An 18446-nucleotide genomic window follows, 5' to 3' on the forward strand; every position below is an offset into this window, starting at 1 on the left:
ACGGTTTCTTGGGCTGATATGGCAGTCTGGAACTGTTGTTCAAGTGCAGCTAAACTTGACATAATATAGTAAACGTGCCACAATTAACAATAATGAATTGCACCTGTGCAGCTGAACTGCAGAACCTGGGAATATACTATTCTGTCAAGATGGGGAGAATAAAAGTGTGGAGAATATAATTATAATACCTTGTTAAATTTTGCATTTGTAGTTATTTTAACGTAATTTAACAACATAACCAGCACAGATAGACAATGAGGCATTCATGAATTTATATTTTAAAGTAACTTGTATTCTCCCCCCTGGACCCAGGGTATGGCAGCTGCATACCCCTGCCATACCCAATTGACGCCCCTGTTTCCCCATTCTGTCTACTTAAGAGGTTGCTTAAGCCTTTTAAGGGTAGGTCATTATGACATGATTGATGGTCACTAGCCATGCCAAACAACAACAACAAGGCTGATATGCTTGAAGGACGAACATTTATCGCGCTTTATAATGCAGGAGTTGGTCATCCGACAAGGTGAAGGTGGGTCGGGAGGGATTTATACAGGCCTCACAAACAAGTGCAGCGAGCCTTCTTGTTTAAGCACCAATGAGGCTGAGGACGAAATCAGACATCTCTCCGTTATGCCTTATTTATGCTCGGTCGTGTGACGGTGTCACGTGCTGAAAATAGATGATATACAGAGCTGACAACATTTTGCAGTGGCGACACGTTGTGAGCTTATACGTAGGCTATTTTCGGCCAGCAACACTGTCGTACGCTGAAGTATAAATCAGGATTTAGGATGACAGGGGAGATGGTGGTGGTGCGATGGCTCATCCCGTAGGTTACAGAAGCAGTCTTTTTTCACTGGATGGTTCCCTGATTTCATATCATATCCTGACTGGCTGAGAATATCTGGGTGGGTGGTGTTGGCGGGTGATAAATGCTCTCCCCTCCCTTAACGGCTATCATCAAGGTGCCCTTGACCCGAACACTTAATCCCCAATTGCTCTAGATGAGCTATTTAGCGGCCAGCAGACTGCTGTTGCACTGGGACTGATCCCTGCTATGGACGTGTGTGACTGTTATGAACGGGCAGCCGAACACTGCTCGAAAACTATCAGCAATTCTCAACTTTTCACGGATAAATAAAGGATCCTTCACAGTCTAAACTCAAGTCACGCACAGAGCTGTGTGCTGTCTATATGCAGTGGTTTTTCATCTTGTTCACAGCACTCGTCACACTCATCCAGTGTGACCGTGAAACTCATTTGGAATTGACATTCACCACTGTATTGATGGGAATCTTTTTAACTGCTGCTGCCTGTGTGCTAAAGTGAAAACAAAACACACAAGCTAACATAACTACTTTTAATGTCTTTCTGTTTTATTTGGGTGCCGCAGAGTCACATCATACAGCATTTAAGACTAGGGCCATGAGCCACATTCAAACCGAGAACTTTATGATTATAGCCGGTTAGGCCTCCAGTCCAGAGAGGCCCACACATTCAGCCTGACGGATCTCCAGAATGCAGATAACTGTCACTGTTGCTGCATGCATGATCCTAGAAAGCCCACACTGGCTTATCCAGCCATCCAGGGCCGACACCAAAATGTGTTTCAAGCTCGAATATATTGTCAATGTCAGGCGAAAACCTTGCATGTCCTGAACCGTTACAAGGAGAAAAAATAAGCCTGTATTCCAATGGATCCAATGTAGAATGTTATTTAATCACAAGCCTTTGTTAACACTTCAGTTCACTGGTTAAATATTTATAAAACCCACAGACAAATATAAACCCTTTCAGACTGGTGTCCCTATTTTGGGCATTACATTATTGCCATAGTTTTAAAACTCTTTTACTTTATTTTTTTTAAATAGCAAAAATAGAAGATCGGTAAGCACACATTGCATCACATTTATTTTAAGAAGTTATTTTCACTACTATTGTGCAATACTGTCATACAACAGCATTAATAAGGCATTCATTTCTGAATAATGTATAAAAAGATGAGTTTCAGCGACTCTGCGAATACAGAGTTTCAGCGACGATATGCAATACTCTATGTCACATTTCTGTCACATTTCTCAGCCGACACAATCTACAGACATGTTTTACATACGAGTATAAAAGAGCTTTATGTACTGTATGTCAGTAGTATAGTTTACCTCAGTCATCATTCATTTCTTTAAACATGCTTCTATAGGAAAGTCATTTATTATAGAAATATCAGTTTCTCTATTCACTGTTCTTGTTGCAAATTGTACTGGTTCTTTTTTTTAAACATTCTCTTGTTCTTTCTTTGTTCTTTATTGCCATATAATCTTAATCTTAATTTTCCATATTTCTGGGGAGCACTTTCTATCTGTGCTTTTTAAAAGCGCCATATAATTAAAACGCTATATAAATAATGTTTATTATCATTATTATTGAGGTTCTTCACCAGCCGGCTCTAGGCCAGCTGCCAAACCAAATAGCCATATTTTTTAAGATGGCTCACAGGAGACATCCTGCTCTAGAATGGAAAACAGAGACGCTGCTGGAACATCGACAACGTTGTGAGAATTAAGTAGGTGAGGTTCCAGTGCCTCCAGACTACCACCGAACGGCTTGTCCACGAGGCAAGCTTTTAATTTGAGAGTACGAGGAAAATTCAGTTTCTCTATTTATCACTCCGTTACCAGCAGTCAGTGTGCCATTTTGCAAAGCTTGCCAAGAAAATATCACACGGTTTCATCTGCAACTCCCCAGTACATAAACATCACCCCTCTTGCTCTATTTTGCATTCCTCAACCTTCGCCTCCTTAAACTCTTTACCGAGAGTTCAACACATTTTGGCTTAATTCAACTGTCAAGAGTTAAATTAACACTCTGGATTTTTGCTGTGTACTAATAAAACATGACATGAGTCTACTGGGGGTGTTTTGGCACTACATCACCATGCTACAGTACATCAAGTTTGTGCTATATCTTCTACCCACTACATCTTCCCTTTCCTTATAAGTGTGAAGAATGTCAAAGTAGCAAACTCTGAGATTCATACTTCCTCACACGACGGCGCCGCAGGTAGGAAACAGCCGACCTACAGTACAAGCTAGGGCATTCACCAATAGTGATTTTTAGTATTCGAATTATTCGATCTCAAAGTATTCGAATAGTCGAATATTCGAGAGGCGAACATTGCGAAAATAGCCGATCTACATGCTCACAACGCCTCGCAGTAGATCTGCTATTTTCACAATATTTATCTGCGGAACCGAGTCACATTAAATGTAATACCTACAATTCCAAGTGCTTGTCAGGGTGGGGGTCCCCAGTTCAAATATGTTTATTTTGGGGGTCACGGCCTAAAAAGGTTTGAGAAGCCCTGGTATAGAGCATTAACAAATTCATCCACCAGGGGCATTGACAACTCATTCTTATGACTTCCTATCCAGCCAAGTTTTATAAACTATATATTTTTTTAAATAAGCGAATATTCGGCTTCGGTGAACAACGTCGAATAGTGACTTTGATATTCGAATAGTCGAATATTTGAATATTTGGTGAATGCCCTAGTACAAGCTCACAAAGCGTTGCACCTGCAACATGTTGTGAGCTTAGCTTGTAGGTCGGATATTTTCACTGCCTAACATCGTCGTGCAATGGAGCATAAATGAGGCTTCATGTGTGACAGTGAGACAGAAATTAAGCATCAACAATCCCACTTCACTCTTTTTTAAACTATGCAAACAAGTTAATACAATATACATTGCAATTCATATCGCAAATGTAATATTCAGCAAAGAATTGGAGGCAGATATTTTATTAACATCGTGCCGCCTCAGCCGACACCCTCAGCATAACGACAAAATTAACCGGCCAGCATCTCCAATGAACCAGACACTGAATGTAAATGTCAGAAACCCACCTAGTGAATCAACCTCTTTGGCCAACTTACTAAAGTGAAAAGAACACAAGGATGTGAGGAAAAAATAGATGACTTTTTTTTCTAGAGCAGTGATTCCAACCTTGAGGATATTGCAAAGACTAAGATTTTATTCTTATATTTTATCCTTCAAATGCAATAAAAAATGTCTTGGTGTTTCTTCTATAAAACCTTGACATTCTAATAGTGATAAACAGGAACTACAGTATGTTAGTTCCATTGATCCAAGCAGGAACACAATTGATTATTAAAATAAACGGACCTTTTTAACATGGCAGCCGTGGATAAAAGTCTTATGTTGTGAGCTTTTAAATCGACTGTTCTAAAATGGGCGATGTACTGTACAGGGTTAAAGTTGTAAACCGATTTCGATGCTATAATACCTCATTTTGCTCGGGGACCCCTGGATGCCCCTGAAGGATCCCTGGGGTCCCTGGACAACACTACCAGAAATGAGCCAACCCTGGGCCAATGGCCTCTTTTATAAGGGTCCACTGACATTGAGTTGCCCTGACTCAAAACTAGAATCCCATGTCGGTCACATAATGTGTGGGATGCTCACCTCATGAACCCATACTTGCCTGGGGTTCAATCCCACTGAAGTCCTCCTCCTGTACCTCTCCTACATAAGTCTCTCTCTCAGCTTCTCTACTCGAAAGAAAAAAGGGAGAAAGAAAAACGGCATGCTCTCCTTAAGAAACAACCTGAAATCTATGTTAATTAACCTAATGTTTAATGTAACATTTTGAAAGTATGGAGGAAAAGGGCTTAATGTGGAGGATGTTATTCTAATCTCGAAAGTTGTAGATTTTTAAAACGTCCTGGTTACAGGGTTAGAAATTACTTTCTTTTTCTCCGGGGCTTTTCTTTTTTTTTACCCCCATAATTGATTTTCAGGGGCTTTTCTTTCCCATTTTGGGAGCAATTACATTTTGTAACGTTAGACATTCTTTACCACTTAAGGCAACTTGAGCAAAATGTCGTTGCTACTCCTTAAAACATGGGTCTTCAACAGGGGGTCCGGGATAGGGATGTCCCGATACCACTTTTTTGCTGACCGAGTACAAGTACGAGTACTTCATTTTGAGTACTCGCCGATACCGAGTACCGATACGAGTACAATTAATGATACAAAATGTCTTTAAATTACATTTTTTTTTTTTATTTTTTTTTTTTTTTTATCAGATCTTCCTCACTTTCTGGCTGTATATAACACATTAAATTGCATTGCTTTCCCAGAACATGGCACAACTGCCACACATTTCACTTTTTTTTTCAGCTTTAGCTCATGGAAATTCCTGTACTGTGCATGATCTTCTAGGTCTGCTATGCTCAAACATTTTGTATTTTTACTTTTGATACTTTAAGAGAGAGAGAGAAAGGCGAAGTGGCGGAACACACAGGGTACTCAGGCGCTTTGTGAGCAGTATCGGACGAGTACCGATACCGCAAAATAGGCCGGTATCGGGGCGAGTACCGATACCACGAGTACCGATACCGCATCCCTAGTCCGGGACCCCTATGGGGTCCTCAGAGTTACTACAGGGGGGGCCGCCAAATCTTTGTGTAACAGGACCCTATCCTGAGGAGAACTTTATAGCCATGAATAGCAGATCTACAAGCTCTCAATGAGAGCTTGTAGATCGGCTATTTTTGGCGAATATAGGTTTGGTGTAGAGGTAAGAAAAAGAGCAGACCAAGTACAATGTGAAAGCTAAAAGGTCAAATTGACTAAGTATTGATGATTTAAGTGGTTAAATGTCTGGGGGGGAAAAAACACATTAACACGAATCCAACATAGACTGACGACAGTGCTGTCAAACAGGTCTATGAATCTATCTTAAAAGTGATGAAAATCTGCAACATGTTGTGGGGGTCCCTGCTTTGTCTCTCTCTCAGCTTAGGGGTCCTTGGCCTGAAAACGTTGACGACCCCTGCCTTAAAACAACCTGATCTAGAGGCGCAAGCTTCACCGGCAAACCGGGGAATAGGAACTGACTGTTCCCCTGACACACCTGGACCTTGTACCTCAAAGTGAAAGCCACACAATCAAACTGCTTCATGTTTGATTACGGCCTGTTGCGAAGCTATTATACTTTCTATCTATCTATCTGTCTGTCTGTCTGTCTGTCTGTCTGTCTGTCTGCCTATAACTGTTGGGGGCTTCTTTTGGCATAATGACATGGTCCATTTTGGGGAGGCCGTGGCTGGGTAGAGAGGCCACCTGTAAAACAGGAGGTCCCCAGTTTGTGTCCCAGGCCCAGTCTTGCTCAGCACCTGAGCAAGACACATATCCTCAGATGCTCCCACAGGTGCTGCCCCGGTAGCCGGTCACTGCTCCTGATACTTAGGATGGGTTAAATGCAGATTTCACTGTAAATATACAGTGACAAATACAGCAAAAGAGTGCAGACCATTCTTTTAGGGCATTTTCCGTTAATTTCAAACCCTGGCTGTTATCACTGATTATGACAGAGATATGACTGCTGTGGAGTAAAGTTTCTGAGATTTGGCAGAAGTTCATTAGAAGTTTTATGATTGAAATGAGTAAAAACAGGCCATGAGCCAGCAGGACCCTTTCTATATGAAGAGTTTTAGTACACTGTTTCCCAAACAGTGGACCGCAACCAATTTGTGTGTCACGGATCAACTTTTATGGGTCACGACTCTTTTATGGGTCACGTAGGAAAAGACATTTTCAAATTTTCTACATTATATGTATTTATTATGTTTAAAAATACATTGTATACATTTTAAAACAACAAAAAAACAAACCTAAGAAATTAAAAAATTAAAAAATTATAATAATTAAGAAGTGAAAATAGCCGATCTACAAGCTTGCAACGTGGCGTGAAGCGACTCGTTATGAGCTTGTAGATCTGCTATGTTCACTAGTTTGGGTCCCTAATCTCTAATCATCTAATCTCTCTTTTGGGTCTCGTCCTGAAAAGTTTGGGAAGCACCGTTTTAGTAGGGTCTTGCTGGGATGTGGATCAGGTGTTAAAAAGCTAAATCATTTCCTGGTCCCCTTCCAGCTTGGCTATAAGCCATATTGTACAAATCACGCTCGGTCCAAAAGTGAAGTCCCAAAATTGCTGATAAAACCATAACTTATCGCTGTACAAAAGATGGCTGAAATGTTTACAGCTGGTGGACATGGTGGGAGAAGGACTGGATAGAGGACAGTGTTTGCTCAGCCTCTCAATAGTTAATACCATTGACTCCAGGTTGCACTGGAACACCTGCTTCATTGTTTGTCTGGACAAACATTTATTAATATCATGCCGACTCAGCCAACAGCCTCAGCATAAGGACACACAATCAACCAGCATTGCAACCAGCCACCAGCCAAGGTCATTATACATTCTCATTCATCTTTATTTTTTATTGCGACTTCATGTTCATCAATTTAAGTTAGTCTTAATTTGTTTGTAAAAGAAACTGGGTTTGTTTTATTTTATTTTATGGTGGCTTAGTTTTAATATAGTTAGATTACAACATTACAAAGACTAAAAAACTGAGGACCGTTTCAGTAAGCAATCGTTCTTTTGTAAAGCTTTTTTTTTTTTTTTTTTCAATTATAGTTTTACAATTTGTATTAACCCTGCAACCAGTTCCAAAGAACTAGAAAGACACTGAATGGAAATGCCAGATGCTTGCCTCTTTGGCCATTTGACTAACACAGGGATGTTTGAAAACACAAGCATGCAAATTCATACACGTAATTAAGGCTTAATGAATGAATTAATTGTGAACTCATACATTAATTCATCATCATGAATGTATCATGAACTAATCATGAATTCCTGGTCCTCACCATTAACTAATGGTGAACTTAACCAAGTGAATATGTCAGTTAGTTAAGGATGTTATCCCACAGTTCCACCTCTATGCCCAGAATGAGTGCTCACTGCTCATAGATGGGTATGAGTAGCGAGGAGGGTCAGTCTCTGAAACACCACCAGAGGCCGACCCTCCTCGCTCCTCCTACCCACCTATGAGCACTCATCCTGGGCATGGAAGTGGAACTGTGGGATAATGACCTTAACTGTAATGATATATTACACTTGGTTAAGTCATAATGACTTCACCATTAGTTAATGCTAAGGCCCAGGAATTAATGATGTGTGATGAATATATGAATTCAACATTAATTAAGCATTAATTACGTTTATACATTTGCCCCCTCAAGTAAAGTGTGACCGAAAAAAGACTATAGACCTTTTCCGTTGTTGCTAGGTTTTGATTTGAGATTTGTTGGTTCAGGGTCTGTGGTACTGTCGGTGTTGCTCAAATCAGTTTGGCAAAAGCAAAAGCTTTATGTCAGACCAATTTTACACCGTACTGTAGGCTGACTTAAACACTGAGCATATTATTGTAGAATGACAATCTGAATTCAAGGCTGATATGTTGCAGTATAATAAGCACACAAACGCAGACACTAGACGTAGCAGATTCAAAAGGCTCTTCTGAATGTGGAAGACTAGCAGCAGAGAAACCATTGGGGGACAACTCACTGTGTTAGTGCCAACACCTCAGATCCATCAGTGACACGTCTAACATAAGCCTGGCACTCAGGTGTTCATCTGCAAATAGCAGGACCAATAAATAACCCAACCCATAGGGTCAATGGCCTGTGACGAGACTGCCCTCCCCTTTCTTAAGGTGCCACTGACATTGACTCAAAACCATAGATTCGTTGATGGCATAATGTGTGGGATGCTCACCTCATAAAGCCATACTTTGCCTGGGGTTCAATCTCACTGAAGTCTTCCTCCTGTGTCTCTCCTACACAAGTCCCTCTCTGAGCTTCTCTCCTCAAACAGAAATAAATCAGGTGTAGGCGCTGGCAGTTTACTGCCTGCCCTCCTTAAGAAACTACCTGAATTTGCTTAAGAAATAAAGTTGTTATTTTATTATCTTCTTCTTTTTTATATACATGATCATTAGGGAGAATAATGCTTGAAAATACATAATGCATGTCAAAATATACAAGGGCTTGCATTGTCATTCACTCTCAACGCATGACTGTGGAATGTGATTGGAATGCAAAGTAGTTGTACTCTACTTCAGAAGAAGTGGTTTGATACGGTAAATAATTGGCTGAAGGTCATTAGGGTTTGTTTTTAAACATTTACTGTTCCACTACTACTGTAGTAGTATTCAAATTTTCTAATTTCCTAACTTTCAGTATTGCATTTTTATATATTTATTTATATATGCATTTATTTGACATCTTCCAGGAAAGGGACTGTAAATTAGCAATAGCTTTCCTGGCCCAACCGTTCTGTGTATGGCCCTTGCTGAAATAAATAAATAAATACTACCACATTGATGCAATGTTGATTCAGGTTACGGCACATTTACAGAATCCACAGTACAAATTTAAAGCAGGCAAATTACATACAAAGATCCTAAGTAAATATCTCTGCTACTAATGAAATCATGAAAGTAATTGCTAAACAATGGTCAGAATGAACTATAGCTTTTGCATTGGGATAGTTATTTTCCAAAAGACTGTGGATTTAGAGGGAGTTTTCATAAAGAAGGCAATACAAGTGTAAGTGCTGGAGAGAATGGGTCAGATTCCAGTGAAGAGTTAATTTGGGCCTACAGGCAAAAATCTTTAACACTCAGCCGTTGACAGACTGCCCGATGCAGAGGTCATGACCCAGCTCATCCTATGTTATTGTATGTGCCATGAAGCTGTAATACTGTTAATGTATAGTACTGGAGCAGAACAATCTCTTATTATTATTATTATTATTTATTTATTTATGCCATGTACAGTTTTTCCACCAGAATTGGTCCACTATTATGAGCAGTGGGCAGTGAACTCGGTGCCTGGGGACCAAGGCTTGCGTGTTTCCTTAACATACATGTCTTCTGGTGTGGAAGGAAACATGGAGTCAACATGCAAACTCCATACAGAAAGGCCCCAGTGGAGTTCAAAACCAAGGACTCTCTCTCTATCTCCCTCTCTCTATCTCCCTCTCTCTCTCTCTCTCTCTCTCTCTCTCTCTCTCTCACCCTCACTCCCCTCCCCCTCTCTCTTGCACGCACATGTGCATGCACGCACGCACAGTATCTATCTATCTATCTACTGTATCTATCTATCTGCATTTATTTCTATATTTTATAGTCAAATTCTCATCCTTCTATCGTTGGCTTTATCTATATCGCTGGCTGCCGTAATGACCCAATTTCCCCTCGAGGATCAATAAAGTATATTATAGTTTATTTTATTTCTTATCCTCTTCCATCCCCACTGCTGCCCCTATCACACAACAATATGCTCCCTAGTATACCTAGGGTTCCAGCCAAGTATTGTTTATGCAAATTATGATGCATAATATCGGTGAAAATAGAAGTTACACTCGTCTGAAGACTTCAAGTTTCCATTAAAAATCAATTATGCAATGAATAGCGATGGAAAGGCATGTGTCGAATAAATAATGACAGTGTGATGGCTCCGCTGTCATCTTTTCCGAAAAGTAATGCATTTTTTAAAGACTTTAATTTTCCTCGCAGAAAGTGTTGATACCTGTAGGTCCATAACAGCCTGTTCATTTATTCCAGCCCACTTGATGGAGAACACCAAATGATTCATGTTAATTTGCATAATATTTGAAAAGTAAGCTTAAAAGTTACCAGAAACATATCTACGTCATCTACATTGTCCATGTCGAAGAGTTTAGACAACAAACACATTTGCAGTGTCTCACCGTCTCTCACATACGTATGAAGAATTTAATTTAATTTCATCATGTACTGTATATCATTTACTGTACACTCTTATGCACCAACAACAAATGCAATCACAGAATACCGGGACATTTTGCCTCCCAGGTAAATCCATAGTATCACAATCCTTTTCTGGTTATAGTCCCCGTTAGGGCTGTCACGATATGACATTTTACATGACGATTAATTGTCACTCAAATAATTGGCGATTAACGATTTAATTGTGTTTTTGTCGTTGATAATTACATTTCTGTTTGGCTTTTAGGCTTTGAAGTTGCACATGGCAGATAAGACACATAACCTAAATATACAAAGAAATTACTGACATATTTGACAACTTACTATAAATAACTTTGATAGTGGAAATAGCCGATCTACAAGCTCACAACGCGTCGCGATGCGACGCGTTGTGAGCTTGTAGATCTGCTATTTCCACTATTTTAGACTTTTTTTAAAATATATGAACATTTTTCAACATGAAAACGATTATGACGATTATGAAAAATAATCACGATTATGTCAAATAATTGCGATTAGACGATTATGTAATAATTGTGACAGCCCTAGTTATAGTCCCTGTCACTGCTTCCCATGTTTTTCTCTCTCTCTCTCTCTCTCTCTCTCCCTCTCTCCCTCTCTCTCTCTAGAAACCTCATCTGTCAGTTGAATAAGGTTTCATCTGTTCTCTATCCTCCTTTTTTCTGCTACGTGATTTGCCGGTTTGGCCCTCCTTTCTCGCTTTCTGTAAATGTCCATGCTGTTGGAAGCATGAGCAGAACAGACCAGATGATACACTGTGTGTATAGTGTCTATTTGTCTCTCCCACCCCCCCTCCCCGCTTGTCTAGAACAGTGCTCCTTTAATCCGCCCTTAAAGGGACCATTTACACTCAGGCAGATAAAAACCTAAAAGATAAAGGAAAGAAAAGGAATCCTCACAAGACCTCTTTTCCAAGTCACTACAAAGAAATCATCTTTACTTCACTGCAATTCACTTCTGTCCCGTTATTCTTTGATATACTGTAAATACCCTCATCTGGATGTGCTTGACTGAATTGTAGATAGTGGTTCAACGTCCATGGGTTTGTGTGCTTTTGCTCTCAGATGAACCTGAATAACAAATTGTTATTGTGGTAAATAAATCAGATTAATGTTAAATTCATGTCCCCTTCCCCACTTAAGTTCAGCAGAGTTTCAACATTAACAATATTGCACACTGTAGTAAAACATTTACAAAGGTGCATTAAGGACTCATGCACATCATTCTAATCTGTTTCATTGGGGGAAATATGTCTGTGTAACAGAGATGTGCGCTTGTGGTTGTTTGGCAGAAGGAAGTCGTTAACTGCACCGGGAATTCATCTGTTGAATAAGAGAATAAATAGTGTCACTCATCATTCTATTGTTCTTACTTGGTGCAATGTCTGTGTGCCTTGCACAGAGTTCAGCTCCTGTTTCATTGTAGCTACTGTATAGATTGAAATAGTACAGCTCCAGGATTTAGACAAGATCATATCCAGTAAATCCAATGCACTCCCTTGTGAAGTTGCTATGAAAAGTGTCGCACACCTACACCAGCACCCTTGCAAGCTGCTATGTGATTTGCTGTAACGACCACACTGTCCTTTGTGTAGCTATTGTGCCTTTGATATTTGAAATGCATCTAAAGTATGTGGGGGTGCCTGCACTGCCTGGTGGCTCAGCCTTAGTGAACTGACCACCATATGCTTGTGAGTCACAAGGACCCAAGTTTGAATCCAACTCTTGTCTCTCGCATGTCTCCTCTCTCTCAGCCATAGGTTGTCTGTCTCGCTACACTCTCCTATTTAAATAAAGCATTAAAGAAAGAAAGAAAATGATAAAAATAATAAAATAACTGTCTCTGTAGTCTGTAGTGCCTACTGTACATGTACCGTAAACCAAAAACATCAAGTCAACCTCAGCCTTTAGCGCAGGGGTAGGCACGGGTGCCAACATTGGCACAGGGGATGGTGATCACCAGCACACTGGCAGAAGTGTGAGAGAGAGGATTATTATTTTAAAAACAAATCTTTTTTTAAATGTGGTCAATTAAATGAAGTTTATAGCAAATTACATCTTGCACAAAATTCTACATTCCTAAAAAACTCTGACTGGGGAGGGAGTCGGGGAGATAGGTCGTTTATTGCTCAGTGTCTAATGATCCTTATAACAATGTCCTGCCAATCAAAATATGTCAAAATGTTTGTCATTAAAAAATGTAAAAGTGGTCAATTAAATGAAGTTACCAAATTTGTAGCAAATTACATCTTGCAGATAAATCTACATTCATTAAAACTCTGAACTCTGACTGGGGAGGGAGTCGGGGAGATAGGTGGATTATTGCTCTGGGTCTAATGATCCTTATAACAATATCCTGTCAATCAAAATAATGACAGAATATTTGTCATTAAAATGTATGTTGACATGGCACACTGACACTCTAGAAAATAAAAATGTGGAACTTCATTTCAAAAAGGTTGCTGACCCCCGCTTTAGCGTTTCACCTACTGTAGATGTGACAACCATGCAGACATAACGTGGTCATTTGTTCTCATGCTTTTGTAACTTTGGCTGTGTGTGTGTGTGTGTGTGTGTGTGTGTGTGTGTGTGTGTGTGTGTGTGTGTGTGTGTGTGTGTGCGCGCGCGCGTAATTTAGATGCTAGCTTCCTTTAGTTTCAATGCACAGATACTTTTGTGATAGTATGCAGCAGACGGACACAAGGACACAGAAATTTGAGGGACAAACATACATACTGTACATACATACAGCTGTATATGGGCCAATGCTCTATTGCAGTGGTTCCAAAACTGGGAGTCGGGAACCCCAAATTATTCGGGGGGGGGGTCCCCTGATGATTCGCTAAATGTGCAACAAACATTGTTTTCTCACTCAACAGTAAACAAACCAACATACAGTATAAGTGTTTCCAGATATCTGCACATTTCTAAAGTTATGATTTAATAACTTTTTTAAAGGCCTTTTTACTTCCAAATTGGCTAAATTGTCAAATATGACGCAACAAGGCTAGATCTGTAGAACCGAGTAAAGAAAATGTATTGCCTACAATTCCAATTGCTTGTCAGGGTGGGGGGTCCCGTCTCGAGTTACAATATGATTATTTTGGGGGGGCCACAGCCAGAAATGTTTGGGAACCGTTGCTCTATTGGACGTCTCAAACTCCTGGGCGACACGCCATAATAACAAAGAGAAGGGAGAAAGACACACTCGCCTGAGAGAGACACTTTTACCCCCAGGGGTAGTGGAACATTCACTACATACATCGGTGCGTGATCACTAATTGCAATTAGTAGACAACTCTTGACCCTAATCAAATACAGACGCATGTAATCATAGAGGCTGCAAAAGAAGGCATACACAGTAAAATAGTCAGTGGTAATTTAACTATGGGAGTAAAACAAATGGTTCAAAGGAAAATGTAAGGTGACGAAGACCAAATGAGAGTATTAAGCTGCTGTGCAGAAATGTTTTTTTTCCTGATATTGATACCCCTTAGGGCGCTCTACCTATGGCGGTGGATTCTGCCCATGTTTTTGAATGGGTTTCCATTGCCTTTTTTCTCTTCTTTGCTGAAATCCACAAATGGCAACATCCGCTCCGTTCCCATTGAATAGCATTGTCAGAATCTGCCCTCTTAGGTAGAATTAAACTTCGGTGTGACTGCGCCCTTAAGGTAGAGATGTGCCGACTGATTGGTGAGTGATTGTGATCGGCCGATAATGCCTCTAGCAGCTTTGATCGGTGTCGGCTTCGCCGATCTACAAGCTAGATCAGCTATTTTCACAATATTTAACTGTGGGACTGAATGTAACCTCAGCTTCAACTCCTACAAGTTGAATTGGATACTAAAGGACCTCAGCCTGCAATCTCCTAATGTTTATACTTAATATACAATGTCAATGTTTTGTAAGAAGAATCATTAAATATGTAAATGCTGCTACAGTAACACAATAAATAGAAGAATGTATGGATTTGACGATCAATTGGGAATATCGGTATCGGCAGATACTGATTCCAGTTGATCGGTATCGGCCTCAAAAATTGCAAGTGCAATCTACCTTATGCTGCCATTTAACAATACCTTCGTACTCTTTAACTGCCATTCGTCTCCATAGACTTCCATGTAATTCATAGTGCACGGATCATGCACACCCATGCCTAGATAATGCACCACGTGTGTCCACATTGCTCACAGCTTTCAAACAAAAAAATCCGAATGGAAATCCGTTCAGGCATTCATGAGATAGCAGCCATTATGTTTTACACTGTTTGAGCTTGGAGGTCTGCTACCTGAGTTGTATGGGGGTTGTATGGGGGTTAAACAAGCAATTTCGCGATCGCTATCATGCCTACTAACGTTTTTGGGGTCCCAAAACATTTTTTTCAAAATGGCGGAAATTCTCGGGTTCCTCGGGCGTGGCAGGGAGGGACATCGCAAAATTCTCGGGTTCCTCGGGTTTGGCAGGGTATGAGTTAAGGGTTATGGCAAATCTTTTACACTGAGGATGGTTGGGCCAAATTTAATTAACACTGAGGATGTAGAAAGAAACACATTCAAATGTTTCAGGTTTGTGCAGACAATCAGGGAATCGGGATACATTTCTATTACTGCTTACTTATTGCAGTGGGGCTCACAGGTCAGGGGTAGGTGTAGTACCATCTGCACCCCTACTGCACCTCCAACGCCGCTGCTGTGGCCGCCATTAAGCGCACATTCCCCCCGTATTGGGAGTGGTACATTCCTGATCACTCCTGGAACCTCTGCTTCCGAGGGGGGCAGCAGTTTGGCGCCTGCGTTTCCCTCCGCGTCCCGTCTTAGCGACTCTGCAGGCTATTTCAGTTCAAGTCCTGGACTGATTTCCTTCTTTGTCGTCATCATCATCATCATCAGCGCTGGTTTGATGCAGCTACACTCTGTGAAGCAAGAGAGAACGCAACATTGAGAGAGGTGCTTAGCAAGCTTCAATCCTTGTAGTAGCTCGATGTTAATATTAGGAACATGTTACTGTAGTGTCTGTTGCCAGTTTTGGAACACAGTGATGCTGGAGAGTTGCAGTTTTACAAACATGAGGACCACAGACGGAACAGCGGTTTTGAAGAACACAAACATCACTCATAAGGTTGTCAAATCAAAAACGGTACTAAAGTAATCGTGAAAAGAACATGCACTGTGATCAAATGTGGCAATGACAGGCAAACAATCTCTCTTTCTCCATTTCCCATAGACACAGACACATACCCCCCTCTCTCTCTCTCTCTCTCTCTCTCTCACACACACACACACACACACACACACACACACACACACACACACACACACACACACACACACACACACACAGACAGACACAGACACACACACACACACACACACACACACACACACACACACACACACACACACACACACACACACACACACACACACACACATACCCCTCTCACACATACAGACACGCTGCTATGTGATCAGACTTTCAACACAGCTGCACATAATGTCTGTTCACAGCCAAGGAGGTAGGAAAGAGCAACTCAGACGACCAGAGATAACGAAATGACAGATACCGTGCAGAAATGTACCAAGAGAGATGTCAGCTCAGACAAACAACCCGACAGTTATCTTTCCCCCGGATTTGTAAAGGTTTTTAAAAGTCACATCGATTCAGAGCACATTGCACGCATCTACAAGTTATACAGTATATGTTAAAAAGTTTTGTTCAACAACTTACAAAAATGCTGTATTACTGGGCCATATTACTGGGCCACGTTTCAGAGCTTAAAAGGATCCCGTTCAAATTCAAGCATACCGAAGGATTTCCAGTTCCTGTATGAACTCTGTTTCTTCCTTAACATTTTTCTCTCTTTCTCTCTTTTTCCCTTTGATATTCTTTATTTTATTTATTTTTTCTTTCAGGCTCAGTTCAGTCAGTGACAGTGTAAAACAGATCCTTAGAAGGGGTTCATTATTTCCAGTGCTACTGTATAAAACCCTGTCATAAAGAAATAAAGTTACTAAATGTTTATTGGTTCATTACAGAAGACATAATCTGAGGTGTTATAGCTACTCTTCATACAGTATGGTGAATGATGATAAGAATATAATTACTATAGCCCCTTTCATGCTGTCTATCCACAGCATATAAACAGACATTCTTTTCATTAATGCTAACATATTATAACAATTGTCATTACTGTAAAAAAGAATTACCGAATATACCTGAATAACTGAGTCAATGTTGACTAAGCATCATAAAAATGGTCATGGATGTTTGAATTTCATTCATGAATAAAATCTTTGAATGAACGGAATGGCTCACTTGAGAATCAGAAGGACTGCTATGGTATGCTTTGGAAAATGATCAGCAGTAATGTCAAGTATACAGTGAGTCGTAGTCAGTGAGCCAGACATGCCAGACCGCCACCAGTACTGTCTTAAAAGCAGCAGTAGAACAGATACAAAGAAATGTAACAAGTAACAACATTAAGAAAGATAAACAGTAAAGTTCTTTGCTAGAACTAGAAATGTGCACTCTAGAGGGCAAATCTCTTCTAGGATGCATGCCCTACCTCCCTCCATCTTCCATCTGTGTGGTGCATGTGACGACAATGTTTTGAGGTTGTGCAAGTGCATGAAAATAAGGCATGGGACAATGGGAGAGGAGCTATCCATGATGGCTGATAGTTGATGCCTTGTGTAAATAGGCTTTGTGTATAACTGTCGTCCCAGGTTTCCAAAAGGTGGCATACCTGTTTCCTGTTCCGGTTCATTTTCCCATAGCTTTGTTTCATTGGTTCGGCAGCAATCAATCAAACAAGCCAATCAAATTGTAGTAGACTTGACCGCAAACTACAATTTTGTGAAATGTGACAGTTTAATTAATACGATTATCACAGTTCATGTTTCATCTCACGCTTTGAATCGTCCCTGCGTCATGTATTTGTATTGATAATTAACTGCCTTGCTGTGCATCACTGCATTCCTGATAACCATCCAAAGTAATAGTGCTTTAATCAAATGTAGGCCATGTAACTAAAGTGTATACCGCAAGGACCAACATAACCCTAAAATAGTGCAATAGGCTAATTCATAATGTCCTGCTAGTGCATAATTATGGGAAAACAAAACAATTTATGAGACTGAATAGTGCAAAATAATGCAAGTTTGAGTATGTCCTTGTCCTACATGACAATAAAAATACTAATGTGTTTTTTCATAAATTATTCAATATCACTCCACTTTTTAGTTATGCCTGTGAGCAGTTTTGCAGTGAATTATTGTTTGATACTGTATAATTAACAAGATCTTCTCATAATGTCAACAATGCGGGCTGCACGGAATCACAAAACAGGGACCACTGGAGACACACACTTGTCAACAATTCCGGCATTTCTAGCAACGAAAATGAACCCAGACACATAAGCGCATACTTTGCGAGTCCAGAACTGACATAATGACCTATTTGCAACAATACTGGCCTCTGCACTCTTCTTACGCATCCTCTGCAAACCTCTGTCCATCATGTGACTTAAAAAACAGTGTGGACTGCGATGAATGTACATGGACAAGATAATGTGAGAGTATTGCGGTACAGTCAGTAGGAGTAGGTATCAAACATGGGCTTGAACCAAACTGTGTCTCTCTCTCTCTTTCTGTCTCTCCCTGACAACATGTAATAGAGTAGTCATTCATAGCGCTCTGATGTGGTGTTGTTTGTACGGTCTACACAGGTCTTCCACCAGGAAG

The sequence above is a fragment of the Nannobrachium achirus genome (assembly GCF_963921795.1).
Source record: "Nannobrachium achirus genome assembly, chromosome: 19".
NCBI classification, from domain to species: domain Eukaryota; kingdom Metazoa; phylum Chordata; class Actinopteri; order Myctophiformes; family Myctophidae; genus Nannobrachium; species Nannobrachium achirus.